The following is a 12,714-nucleotide window of genomic DNA, read 5'->3' as shown; positions in this document are numbered from 1 at the left end:
ATAACTTATCACAAAATGAATATTACACTGTGGTGATCCCACCCAAATGTAGTTATTTCACGCACACACGTACATATATATACTTATATATTCTCATAATATAAATAAAATTATAATAAATTTGGAGGACCAGTTTTATTTTACACAAATATTTATATAATTTAAAATTTTTAAAACTTGGGGAGGAGGGCTATGACCTCCATTAGCCCCCATTGGTTCCATTATTGATTTCAACAGCATCTTAATTTCAAACCTGTAAGATTACAAAGAAAAAAAATAACTAATCACAAAGCGAATCCCACACCATAGTGATCCCAATGAAATATTTTAAAAAGATTCAGCAAGTTCACTTCAAAAAAATACAAGTCTTGCTAAACTTTTTTTGTAGTACGAATTCTTCAAAATTCAATAGAATTAATTAAACCACCAATATTAATTTTCATACTAAAAATTGATTGGTGTAAAAATTGTTCGCACCTTTGTACAAGATTATCAAACCGAATGCATAATATTGGTAAGTATTTCATTTTAAAATCGAATAAAACATGCAATTACATTTATTTCTATCCATATATCATTCATTTTCTAATATAAATTATTATTATCATTTTAAGATCCATCTTCTGCAAAAACACAATCCTTGAATGATTTATAGTTTTTGTCATACTTTGAACTATTGTTAGACAAATCTTAAATTTTAATTATGTCACACTAGTTGTCCTTGTATGACCGAGCCTAAGAGTTTGACCATGTTTTGGTTGAATGTTATAATTCAAAATTTGGGGTTTGGAGGGAATAGGTTATATCCATTGTAATCAAAACTCAAACAAAGGTGGGGATAAGCCTGGTTGTCACAATGAACTATATAAAGTGAATTTTTTATTTATTTGTACAATGCTACCTTATTTTTACATGCATCAGAATGGATTGATTACAAGTTGCATTTGCTTGCCTTTTGTTAGAATTTTGGCTAATTAACAAATTATACTAATTGTAGAAAAGTAAGTTTGTAATCATTTTCAATTTTTGAAAAGTTTGAAAGTTTGGATAACAATAACAACAAATCTTCCTAGTTACATGTAGAATATCAATTGTTTCTATATCACAATTTTTATAGTTTAACACTTATGAATATAATAAGATAAAATTATTATTTTATAATATGATAAAATTTTATTATTTTCTAAGGTTATGTGAAAGGTCAATATATTTTTCACAGAATATTTTAAAATATATAAGTACAAAAGAATATTAAATTATACATATAATCATGTATTATACAAGTATGTTACGAGTACTTACTAACTAATGTACTAAATTTTAATCATTTATAAAATATTTTATTGTTATTTCAAATAAGCTTCCTAGTATTGATTTGGTATAAGCCATAAAGGATTCAGTGATTTGAGTCAGCTACTTCTGTGTTAATTTTGACTGTGGTTAACAAACTCAATGATTTAGTCCATCTACTTTAGGTTAGTGGGAAAATGGGTCGCAGTTGGTTGGAATAAAATTGTAATAAATCCGTTTTTCAATAAAAAATGAACTCTTTATGAATTTCCTCAATTATAGGAATAGAGTACCCATTTTCCTAAAAAAAATTATTTATCGGATAAAATAAAAATAAACCCATTTTTCAATAAAATCCTAACTCTTTATGCCTTTCCTCTATTATAAGAACCGTGTACCCATTTTGTCATAAATAAATTTATTTATCGGATAAAAAAATTATTTATCGAAAATATAAAAATGAACCCGTTTCTCAATAAAAAATCAGCTCTTTATGGCTTTACTCCCTTATAAGAAAAGAGTATCCATTTTACCATAAATAAATTTATTTATCGGATAAAATAAAAGTAAACTTTTTTTTCAATAAAAAACCAGTTCTTTATGACTTTCTTCCATTATAAGAATATAGTACCCATTTTTCTAAAAAAAATATTATTTATCGAATAAAATAAAAATGAACCCGTTTTTCAATAAAATATCAACTCTTTATAGTTTTCCTCTATTATAAGAATAGAGTACCCATTTTTTCATAAATAAATTTATTTATCGAATGGAAAAAAATATTTTTTAATAAAACATCAATTTTTTATGACTTTCCTCCATTTACTACAACAAAAAAGAGTATTAGCGACAATAACTTTAGCAAGAAGTAGAAAACTTGACGCTATTAAGAGGCTTATAGCAAGGAAAAGGACAATGTCTCACCAAAAATTGGCGCCATCACATACTCTGCGAGGGCAAAAACTTTTCTCGCTTGAAATTCTCACCAAAATGAGTGCGGGAAAGCTTCCCTCCAAATACTGATTCTAGTGGGCCAAAGTTTATGTTATTGGTGAGAAATTATGGGTGCTTTTTTGTGAAAATTTCAAAATTTTGCTCCCTTCCAATTTTTAGCAGAGCCGCGCATTGAAAATTTTTTAACCATTCCCGGCACAGCACTTGTTAAGTGCAGCACCACATGAATTCCAAGCCTTCCATACTTGCAAGGCTACTTTCCCAAATATATTATTCTCAATCAGAGCCCTCAAAAGTTCAATCGCAACCTCCCCTGCACCTTTCTCCTTCTATCTCTCTTTCCCTCTCTATCAATTTTCAGTTTCCCGTAGACATATGGTTCCCCTCTTCCTCTCTAGCATCCAGATCTGAATTTATACAATCATGGACACACTTTAAAGACCCTTCTGATGCAATGGCAGACTTCAAGGAAAAGCGATGGTGTAGGTTTTTTAAGCAGATATGTTATTTTCATCTCTGTTTTGTCAATTGCCTTTTTCTTGCATTTTTGGTCAATTTAATAATCGTAAGATAAAATTTTTAAAATTGTAGGCTTCTACTTTAGTGGATTAGAGTGAATGGGCATCTCAGTTGGAGTAGAGAAAGGGGTCTTACTGGAAGGCAAAGTGAAAATGGCCCGTCAAAATTTCAGATCTAAGATTTCAGGTAGTCTCCAACATATTTTCATCCTAGAATTCTTCCTTCCACGATTTGATTTTCCCCTGCTTTGTCGTATTGTTCAATCTCCTCTCTTTACCACTCTCACTTCCATTCCTCCATACCTCTCATTGCCCAGCCCTAATTGTCCCCTTTTGTTGTCCCAAACCCCCTATATCTTACACAATTTTTGAATGCTAAACACTGATTATGACATGTTCTAAGATTTAAGCCTTATTTTTTCAGTGACTTAACTGAAATTTTGGATGATTTTCTACTCCGATTGGTGATTAGGATTGATAGTGTAGGTGATTTTGCTTGTCTTTGGACTGGTTTGTGGTGGTTCATCATTATCTATTGTTTTGTGTTTCGGTGTTGTAGGACCATTCGTGAAGCATATTTTTCCCTTCCTTTGGGCTAATTCTAATGCTTTCATTGCGCTGCATGTGATTCTCTTAGGTGATACCTTCTTTTCCTCCTGAATGTTTGTGCAAGTTTTAATGCATTTGGTCTTTTGCCTTTTTGATGATTTAATTTTGTTGTTTATTTCTTAACTAAAGATCTAGTAAATAGAATATAGTTTTCTTTTAAGTGAACATACTGGACAAAAATAATAAGGATTAGAAAAAAAGGATCTTATTGGCTATTTGCACCTTGGAAGCCTTGTTGGCAGTAAAAGCTAATTCCTTTTTTCAAGTTCATTTCATGCTTTCCAAGTCCGAATGTTACACTTGCTTAGCTACTTCTCAATTTTGAACGAGCTGCAATGGGTGAATGCATTAACTATTTTTGTGTTAAAGGAAACAGCCTTGGCGTTACTTTACAATTGGTTTAATGTCAATTGGGGTCATAATGATTTCTTCATCTTAAGTACATGCTACCAACTTGTAGTTTGAAATTCAGTTCACATTTTGTACTTGTGGTTAATAAAAGTGATCCTTAGCATTTCTTTTAAAGTCCCTCATTTTCATTTCTTTTCATGCAACAATATGAGGATCAATGTCTTAGTTGATATATGTAGGCTAATGCAGGTTTAATTTATCTAACTACCAATGTAAATTTCAGTTTAATAATTTTTTTTTCCATTGGACTCTGTAGGTTGATGGTGGATTGTAGTAAACCTGGCTATGAAACTCTTACAAGCTACTTCGATTATGAACTTCGCCAATTAATGCAAACATGATACTCATTGTATATCGGCACAGGGTTTATCTTAGCATTTGTTATCCTTGACAATTTTGATTGTATATATTAAAGCCTAATTAGGATTTGATTTGAGTATCTTTGTGCTTTGTACTGTTGATAGTATTGGTTGTAATATATTGTTGCTCGTTTTGTATTTGTAATGACAAATTGGTTTGTTATTTCGTATAAAATTTTTGCTATATCTCAATATTGACATTAATGATGCCTCTTGCTAAAAAAATGATTGAAAAAGAAAAGTAGCAACTACAGTCACAAAGCTACTTTTGGCAACTTTCTTGCAAGAAAATCATTTAGTTGCATTTGATCGTCTTTGGTAAGGGGTCGATGGTTTCTAATTAAAGAAGTTACTTGTTTATGATAAAATGGGCACTCTTTTCTTATAATGGAGAAAAGTCATAAAAAGTTGGTGTTTTATTGAAAAATGAGTTTATTTTTATTTTATCCAATAAACAAATTTCTTTTTGCTTTCACAATGGGTACTCTGTTCTTATAATGGAGAAAAGTCATAAAGAACTGGTGTTTTATTAAAAAAATGAATTTTTTTTAAATAAATATGTTTATGAAAAAATGGGTACTCTGTTCTTAAAATGGAGGAAAGTCATAAAGAGTTGGTGTTTTATTGCATCCTCAAGGTTTCGTAATTTTTGCCAATTAGGGACAATTGACGGGAAATGAAGAATTGATCGTTAGAACCAATGGTTTTACCTAGCAAAAATGGATAAAATCGAATGGAGTCATTTTTAACGAAACAATTGCAACGGACAAAAAGTTCAATTCTTCTCATTCTTCTCTCTGCATTTCTCCAACCCAAAAATTTTTTGCCAATTTCTGGAGTTTTAACGACCGTTATACAACTTTCAAAATAAATAAATTTATTCTAAATTTTTATTTGGGATTATTTTATAAACCAAATTGCGGTCAATTTCTGTAAAGTATCACTTTTCCATAAAAGACCAACTCTTTATGACTTTCCTCCATTATAAGAACAGAGTACCAATTTTTTCATAAATAAATTTATTTATCGGATAAAATTAAAATAAATTCATTTTCTAATAAAAGATCAGCTCTTTATGGCTTTGCTCCATTATAAGAACAGAGTACCCATTTTTCCATAAATAAATTTATTTATCGGATAAAATAAAAATAAATTCGTTTTTCAATAAAACACCAGCTCTTTATGACTTTTCTCCATTTTAAGAACAGAGTACCCATTTTCCCATAAACAAATTTATTTTTCGGATAAAATAAAAATAAAATCGTTTTTCAATAAAACACCAACTCTTTATGACTTTCCTTCATCAAAAGAAGATAGTACCCATTTTTCTATAAACAAATTTATTTATCGAATAAAATAAAAATAAACCTGTTCTCCAATAAAATACCAGTTCTTTATGGCTTTCCTCCATTATAAGAACAAAGTACCATTTATAGGTAAAATTGTTGGTTCTAACGATCAATTTTTCATTTCCCGACAATTGTCCTTAATTGGCTAAAATTACGAAACTTTGAGGATGCAATATGTTTGGGGTGAAATTTTGAGGTTGAAATTGGCCAACTACCCAAACTTTGAAGATGAAAAGTGCATTTTTTCCTATAAGATATTTAATCAAATATTATTTCTTGTCTTAATTTTAGTTATGACTGTACTACATATTTATTAAATAGACATACCTTTATAATTAAAGTTAATATTTAATATTTTAGAATGCCATATATTTAAATAGATGAAAATTATTTTGAATATAACATATTAAAATAATTTTATTTGTCAATCATTTTGGCCCCTCCTCCAAGGAAAAAATCTTGGCTTCGTCACTGCTTAGGAGGAAATTGGGGTCTATTGCTAATAAAAGATTGTGAAAATTTACCTTTATATCCTAATTATTTAAAAAAATCTAATGAACAAATTTTACAAAAAAAATATTGTTTCTTACCAACAAATTAAGTAACTAATAAAATCACCCGTAATGTTGCTTTAACATATTTAATTTATGTTAAATACAAATTTTATCAGTTTCTCTTTCGTCAAAATATAAGTATAACACTTTTTCAATTTTAGTTACAAACATTTATGTATTTTACATAAATGTAGTGATTCAGAATAAAATGCCCATAAATAGCTAGTATTTTGTTGATGTAATGCAAAAAGTTCATAAAGAGTTGGTATGTTATGGGCGCAATCTTTTTTGCTTTCACATATTTAAAATTTGTTAAATGCAAAATCTATCAGTTTCCCTTTCGTAAAAATATAAGTATAATACTTTTTCAATTTTAGTTACAAACATTTATGTATTTTACATAAATATAATGATTCAGAGTAAAATACCTATAAATAGTTAGTATTTTGTTGATGTAATGCAAAAAACTCATAAAGAACTGGTATGTTATGGGCAAAATATTTTTTACTTTCACATATTTAAAATTTGTTAAATGCAAAATCTAATAGTTTCCTTTTCGTAAAAATATAAGTATAATACTTTTTCAATTTTAGTTACAAACATTTATGTATTTTACATAAATATAATGATTTAGAGTAAAATACCCATAAATAGTTAGTATTTTGTTGACGTAATGCAAAAAACTCATAAAGAGCTGGTATGTTATGGGTAAAAACTTTTTTACTTTCACATATTTTAAATTTGTTAAATACAAAATTTACTAGTTTCCCTTTCGTAAAAATATTAGTGTAAAAATTTTTTAATTTTAGTTACAAACATTTATATATTTTACATAAATCTAATGATTCAGAACAAAATACCCATAAATAGTTAGTATTTGGTTGATGTAATGCAAAAAACTCATAAAGAGCTGGTATGTTATGGGCAATATGCTTTTTACTTTCACAAAAATCAGTTTATGTTAAATACAAGACAACTAATTTCCCTTTCGTAAAAACATTAGTGTGACAGTTTTTCAATTTTAGTTACAAATATTTATGTATTTTACATAAATGTAATGATTCAGAATAAAATATCCATAAATAGATAGTATTTTGTTGATGTAATACCCATAATCGGGAGAATCAATTGGAATTCACTGTTCCTCAGCCTTGTACGCTTTATGTAAAGTAGAGATATTTGTATTCAATTAAATGTGAAACAGACAACAATCTGTCTTCCCACGAATCCAATTTTCACAAATGTTAATATTTTACTAATATAACAATTAAAATCAATTTTAATAATTTAAATTTAGTAGGTTAGATAAAAGTTGTTAGAAAAGTGAGAAACCAAAAGAAAAATAACTCAAATTTATTAAAAGTCCAAAAAGGATTCAGTACTTCAGCTTTAGAAGTTCTCCAAATGACTATATATTAGAACGTCTATAATCAAAATAGATTAGATAATTAAAAAACTTAATATTTTAAATATTTATTTTCTTAAGTTTCATTTCTTAAAGGCTCTCAGCTCGTTATTTAATAATGATCATATGTTGCTTCAAAGCCAAGCATGACTGTGTTTAGTACTGCTTACGCTTCATCTTCGGTGTTTTATTTCTAGACCCATTATATTTATGTTAATTCCGTGACACCCCAATACATTTCCAGCTTCTATAGTACCCTACATTTCCAAACCGCGGTTATAAGTCATCACTTCCTTTTTTACAAACATTCCCTTCATGATCCCTACTTGTCAAGTTGCAACGTGGTGGCCTCTGTGCCATATTCTTTACTTTCCACACCTATATTCGATTAGGTGAACACACTACAGAATTTACCCTTTAGTATCAGTTGTTATCATATTTTGGTACAAATTGACTAAGCCGGGGTTGCTTGGGTTACCTGTGGGAAACCTTTATGGTAGGAACCTGCCTATGGTAGGAATGCCGGCAGAGAGCGACACGTGTTGGGGGCAAAACGGTCCAAACGGAGACGTTAAATTGTTGGAGAGCGCGTGCATAGGGAATCAAGTAGAAGCGTGTACGGATGGAAGCAAACAGCAGACTGACTTCCGTGCTATGTTATTGCAAGTCTTTCCTTTGTACCAAATATTTGGTGACCCCACTTCTTCCCCATAGCGTCTGAAGTAAGCTTCAACTTTGGCTTTCCATTATTGAAGTTCAGCTTCCACTATGGACCCGAATACCGGATGACACAATGTAACTACATTCATTTTATATTCATTTTTACATTACATATGCATGTCATTCTTTCTTTTTAGTGGTTGCACCTTATATTCGTGAACTATCTGTAGAAAAAAAATAAAATTTTAGACTATACTAAATTTGTTATACCAAATATGTTATTCTTATTATTGTATTATTTGTTACGCCACTTTTCTCATTTTGTTAGGTCTACATTAATGCAAGTTTAATTCTTATTATGTCTCGTGTATCAGAAAATACATATTATCTTATTGACGTTGATACGTCCAATAGGTAATCAAATTGATGCTAAAATTTTAGAATGAATAAGTTGCTTTTGCATAACGGTTGTAAAGGTTTCTTGAGACTTTATGAATTATTCTTCTTGCGTTTGCAAAAACAATTGCAGAAGATTTTTTGTAGTGGAAACGGAGTTAAAACTTGCTATAGGTTACTTTCCTGTATTTCAATTTTATCCTAAAGGGTAATTTGCTGTTCAACCTAATTTTATTCCAATTTTATCCAACTAGTAAATTAACTTATGAAAAATAGTGAAGTGGATAATTTATGGAGGCAAGCCGTAAATAGTGGGTGGTTAACTGTAAAACGCCTTTATGTTTATTTTATTTCGATAAATAAATTTGCTTTTGAGAAAATGGGTACTCTTTCCTTATAATGCAAGAAAGCCATAAACAACGACTGTTTTATTATAAAACGGGCTTATTTTCTTTTTTTTTTCGAAAAGAAAATTTGTTTTTGGAAAAATGAGTGTTAAAATAAATTTTCTTTTAATCTGATCAATAAATTTTATCTAGACATCCATACAAAAATTTATTTATCGGATAAAATAAAAATAAACCTGTTTTTGAATACAGCACTAGCTCTTTATGGCTTTCCGCCATTATAAGAATAGAGTACACATTTTTTCATAAAAAAATTTATGGATAAAATAAAATTCTGCATAAACCCATTTTCTAATAAAACACTAGCTCTTTATGACTTTCCTCCATTATAAGAACACAGTGCCCGTTTTTCTCATAAAAAATTTTATTTATCGGATCAAATAAAAATAAACCCGTTTTTCAATAAAACACTAGCTCTTTATGACTTTTTTCCATTATAAGAACAACGTACCCATTTTCTATAAATAAAAAATTTTATTTATCGGCTAAACTAAAAATAAACACATTTTTCTATAAAATACTAGCTCTTCCTGACTTTCCTCTATTATAAGAATAGAGTACACATTTTTGCATACAAAAATTTTATTTATCGGATAAAATAAAAATAGATCCTTTTTGAATAAAACACTAGCTTTTTATGGCTTTCATTCATTATAAGAACAGAGTACCCATTTTTCATAAACTAATTTATTTATTGGATAAAATAAAAATAAATCTATTTTTTAAAATAAGCACCAGCTACTTATAGCTTTCCTCCATAAATTATCTATTTTCTTAAGTTAATTTATTAGTTGGATATAATCAGAAAAAAAAATTAGGTTCAACAGCAAATTACCCTTTACGATAAGATTGAAATACAGGAAAGTAACCTATAGCAAGTTTTAACTCCATTTCCAATACAAAAAATCTTCTGAAATTCTTTTTGCAAACGCAAGACACCTAATTCATAAAGTCTCAAGAAACCTTTACAACCATTATACAAAAGCAACTTATTCATTCTAAATTTTTACTATCAATTTGATTATCTGTTGCACTTATCCACTTGAATAGGATATTATGTATTTTCTGGGACACGAGACATAATAACAATTACACTTGTATTAATGTAGACCCAACAAAATGAGAGAAATAGCGTAACAATTAATATGTATTTGCTATGTTAAATATATATATATATATATATATTGATTGTAGTACTTGAGAATATTATAGATATTATCAGTTTTTCATTTCCATTTTTAGATACTAATAATTGCAACCATTGTAATCAATTTTCAATTTTATATTTTCATTATGATAGGTAAAGTTAAATATATTGGGTGCATAGATATGAATTTAGAAGTTGGGTATGGGGGGAGAAGGGAGGGAAGAAAATGGTGAGGAGTTGAAAAGTGGTGAGAAAAGTTGAAGAAGAAATGTGGGTTACAAGGATGGGCAGAGTAGGGAGAGAAGAAGAAAGGGGATTGCAGGGATATGACAGAGATGACAAAAAAAAAAAAAAATAGAGAGAGTGGTACCATGATAGAAGATACGAAAGTCGTAGAAGGCATCTTATGACTAGCTGACGGATAAGAAAAGAGAGATATGATGGTGATTTTTAATAATTTTGAGAACTCTAAAATATATATTACAGAGATTTTTTTTGTTAGGATCCAAACACGGAATAAATAACTATTGAGATATCAAGTGCACAACAATTTAATGGCAAATAAGCCACAAGCATGAAAGATAAACGACACACAATATTTAACGTGGTTCGGCTCCACCATTGAGCCTACGTCCACGGAGAGAAACATATTCTTTATTATGAGAGGAAAACCCTATACAAGAATACAACTTGAACCAAGCCCAACCCTTGTATACCATCTCTCATCTCTCAAGAACTCTCTCTCACACCCCATATATAAGGCTATATGATGCCCCTTGTGTCTCCTTGTGTGTTTCTTTTGTGTGTTTCTCTGTGTAGTATGCCAACCCATCTATTTATAGGGAATATTACTGTCAAAAAACCAAATAACAATTGGAAACCAATACTATTTCTTAAACTTACATAGAATAACTTCTAATCCTAAACTAAATAGAATATTTCTTGGCTACTACTTCAAGTAACTAAAACCAATTAGGAAACTAGTTACTTCCACACAAAATAAGAATTCTACCTAAAAGAAATTAAACCAATTTCCTAACATTTTTAAATATACGTTAAAGTATATAAAAAAATGCTAATCTAAATGCAGTCAACAATTTTAGAGGTACAAGACAGGAGAAAGATTTTTTTTTCTAAAAATGGAAGAAAATAAATTGGTTATAATTTATTTTTTTATATTATAAGTTTTGATATATGGGTATGACATAATATGTTTTGTTGGGTACTGATAAATTGATTTTTTTTAGAAAACTCTTCTCACCTTACCACCCAACCTAACCATATCCTTAAATGCGTTAACAATTTCTCTATCATGTAAATCATTATAAATTAAAATTTTTTCAACATGTTAAACATGCACTTCTTTAAACTTTTTAATCTCTATATATATATTATTCTGTACCACAATATATAAATATATACAATATTTTTTTAATTTGAAATATAATCCCATGCATAGCACGGGTCAAAATACTAATATATATGTATTGCAGAAGGAATTTTGGATAAGGAGCTTTCCAAATTGTCATGTTGTATGAATACTATTTTATTACAATTTTACATTTCTAAAATTAAGAAATGTTTACCTGGCAACTAATCCTATAACTGGTCGTACAAATCCTATAATCATGCTCATGTTTGTCCCACATTTCCCTCACGTTTTCCCTCCTAACCCATAAAATTAAAACTCCTAAATTTTAACTAACAGATAATAACCACCCATGTAAAATGATATCTGCAAATTCCAATTAATGTCTCACATTTACTGCTGATTTTACTGAGACTAATAACTAACAGTTATTACTGACATTCACATCTCACAATTACCACAATACTCATAGTAATAACTAACTGTTAATTTAAGAAATTCGTAACTAGGAAAGTCACATATCCAAAATTTAGGAGCATGTTTCAATTATAATTTTCACAATTCAACGTATTTTATAGTCATAATATAGTTTACTCTCACAATCATTTACAAAACTAATGCTCACTAATCCAATTCACCCATTTCATTTTTCATCATATAAATTCAATACAGTGAAAAAATTATGTTTCATACATTCACCATAGATAAATCTCAGTTACAAACATTTCAGTCAGTGACAAAGCCAACATTTTATTTTAGAGGGGCTAAAATGGGTACTCTGTTTTTATAATAGAGTAAACCCATAATGAGTTACTGTTTTACTGAAAAATTAATTTATTTTTATTTCATCCGATAAATAAATTTGTTTATGCAAAAATGGGTAATCTGTTCTTATAATGGAGGAAAGCCATAAAGAGCTAGTGTTTTATTCAAAAACGAATTTTTATGCTTTTTATCCGATAAATAAATTTGTTTATGTGAAAATTGGTGTTAAAGAGGTGGTATTTGATGGAAAAATGATACTTTACGATACCAATGGATAACAGTTCAAACACAATCACAGATTTGACATTTTAAATAGTGAAGAATCGGTTCCGTTTGGATTAGATATTTTTCGGGATATTTTTTTAAAAACAGCACTATAGTCCTTCGAACATGAACTACAAGTACTGTACGTATCTACTATTATTTTCCCTTTTAGACCATTCCTTTTGACTTATGTGCTTTCTCATAGAACATTTTCATTCATTTTTTTAAAAAGCAAAAAATATTAATTAAATATGTAC

The 12,714-nt window shown here is 28.9% G+C and overlaps 1 long non-coding RNA gene across 1 annotated transcript; it reads left to right on the top strand.

The window, feature by feature from the left end:
• Positions 1-2,364: 2,364 nt before the first annotated feature.
• Positions 2,365-4,345, top strand: LOC113741772 (uncharacterized). Its single transcript, XR_003460726.2, has 3 exons — positions 2,365-2,726; positions 2,836-2,949; positions 4,039-4,345. It is a non-coding gene; the product is annotated as an uncharacterized lncRNA (long non-coding RNA).
• Positions 4,346-12,714: the final 8,369 nt, after the last annotated feature.

Source organism: Coffea arabica, chromosome 4e (genome assembly GCF_036785885.1).
Source record: "Coffea arabica cultivar ET-39 chromosome 4e, Coffea Arabica ET-39 HiFi, whole genome shotgun sequence".
Taxonomy (NCBI): Eukaryota; Viridiplantae; Streptophyta; class Magnoliopsida; order Gentianales; family Rubiaceae; genus Coffea; species Coffea arabica.
This window is presented reverse-complemented; position numbering and strand designations above follow the sequence as displayed.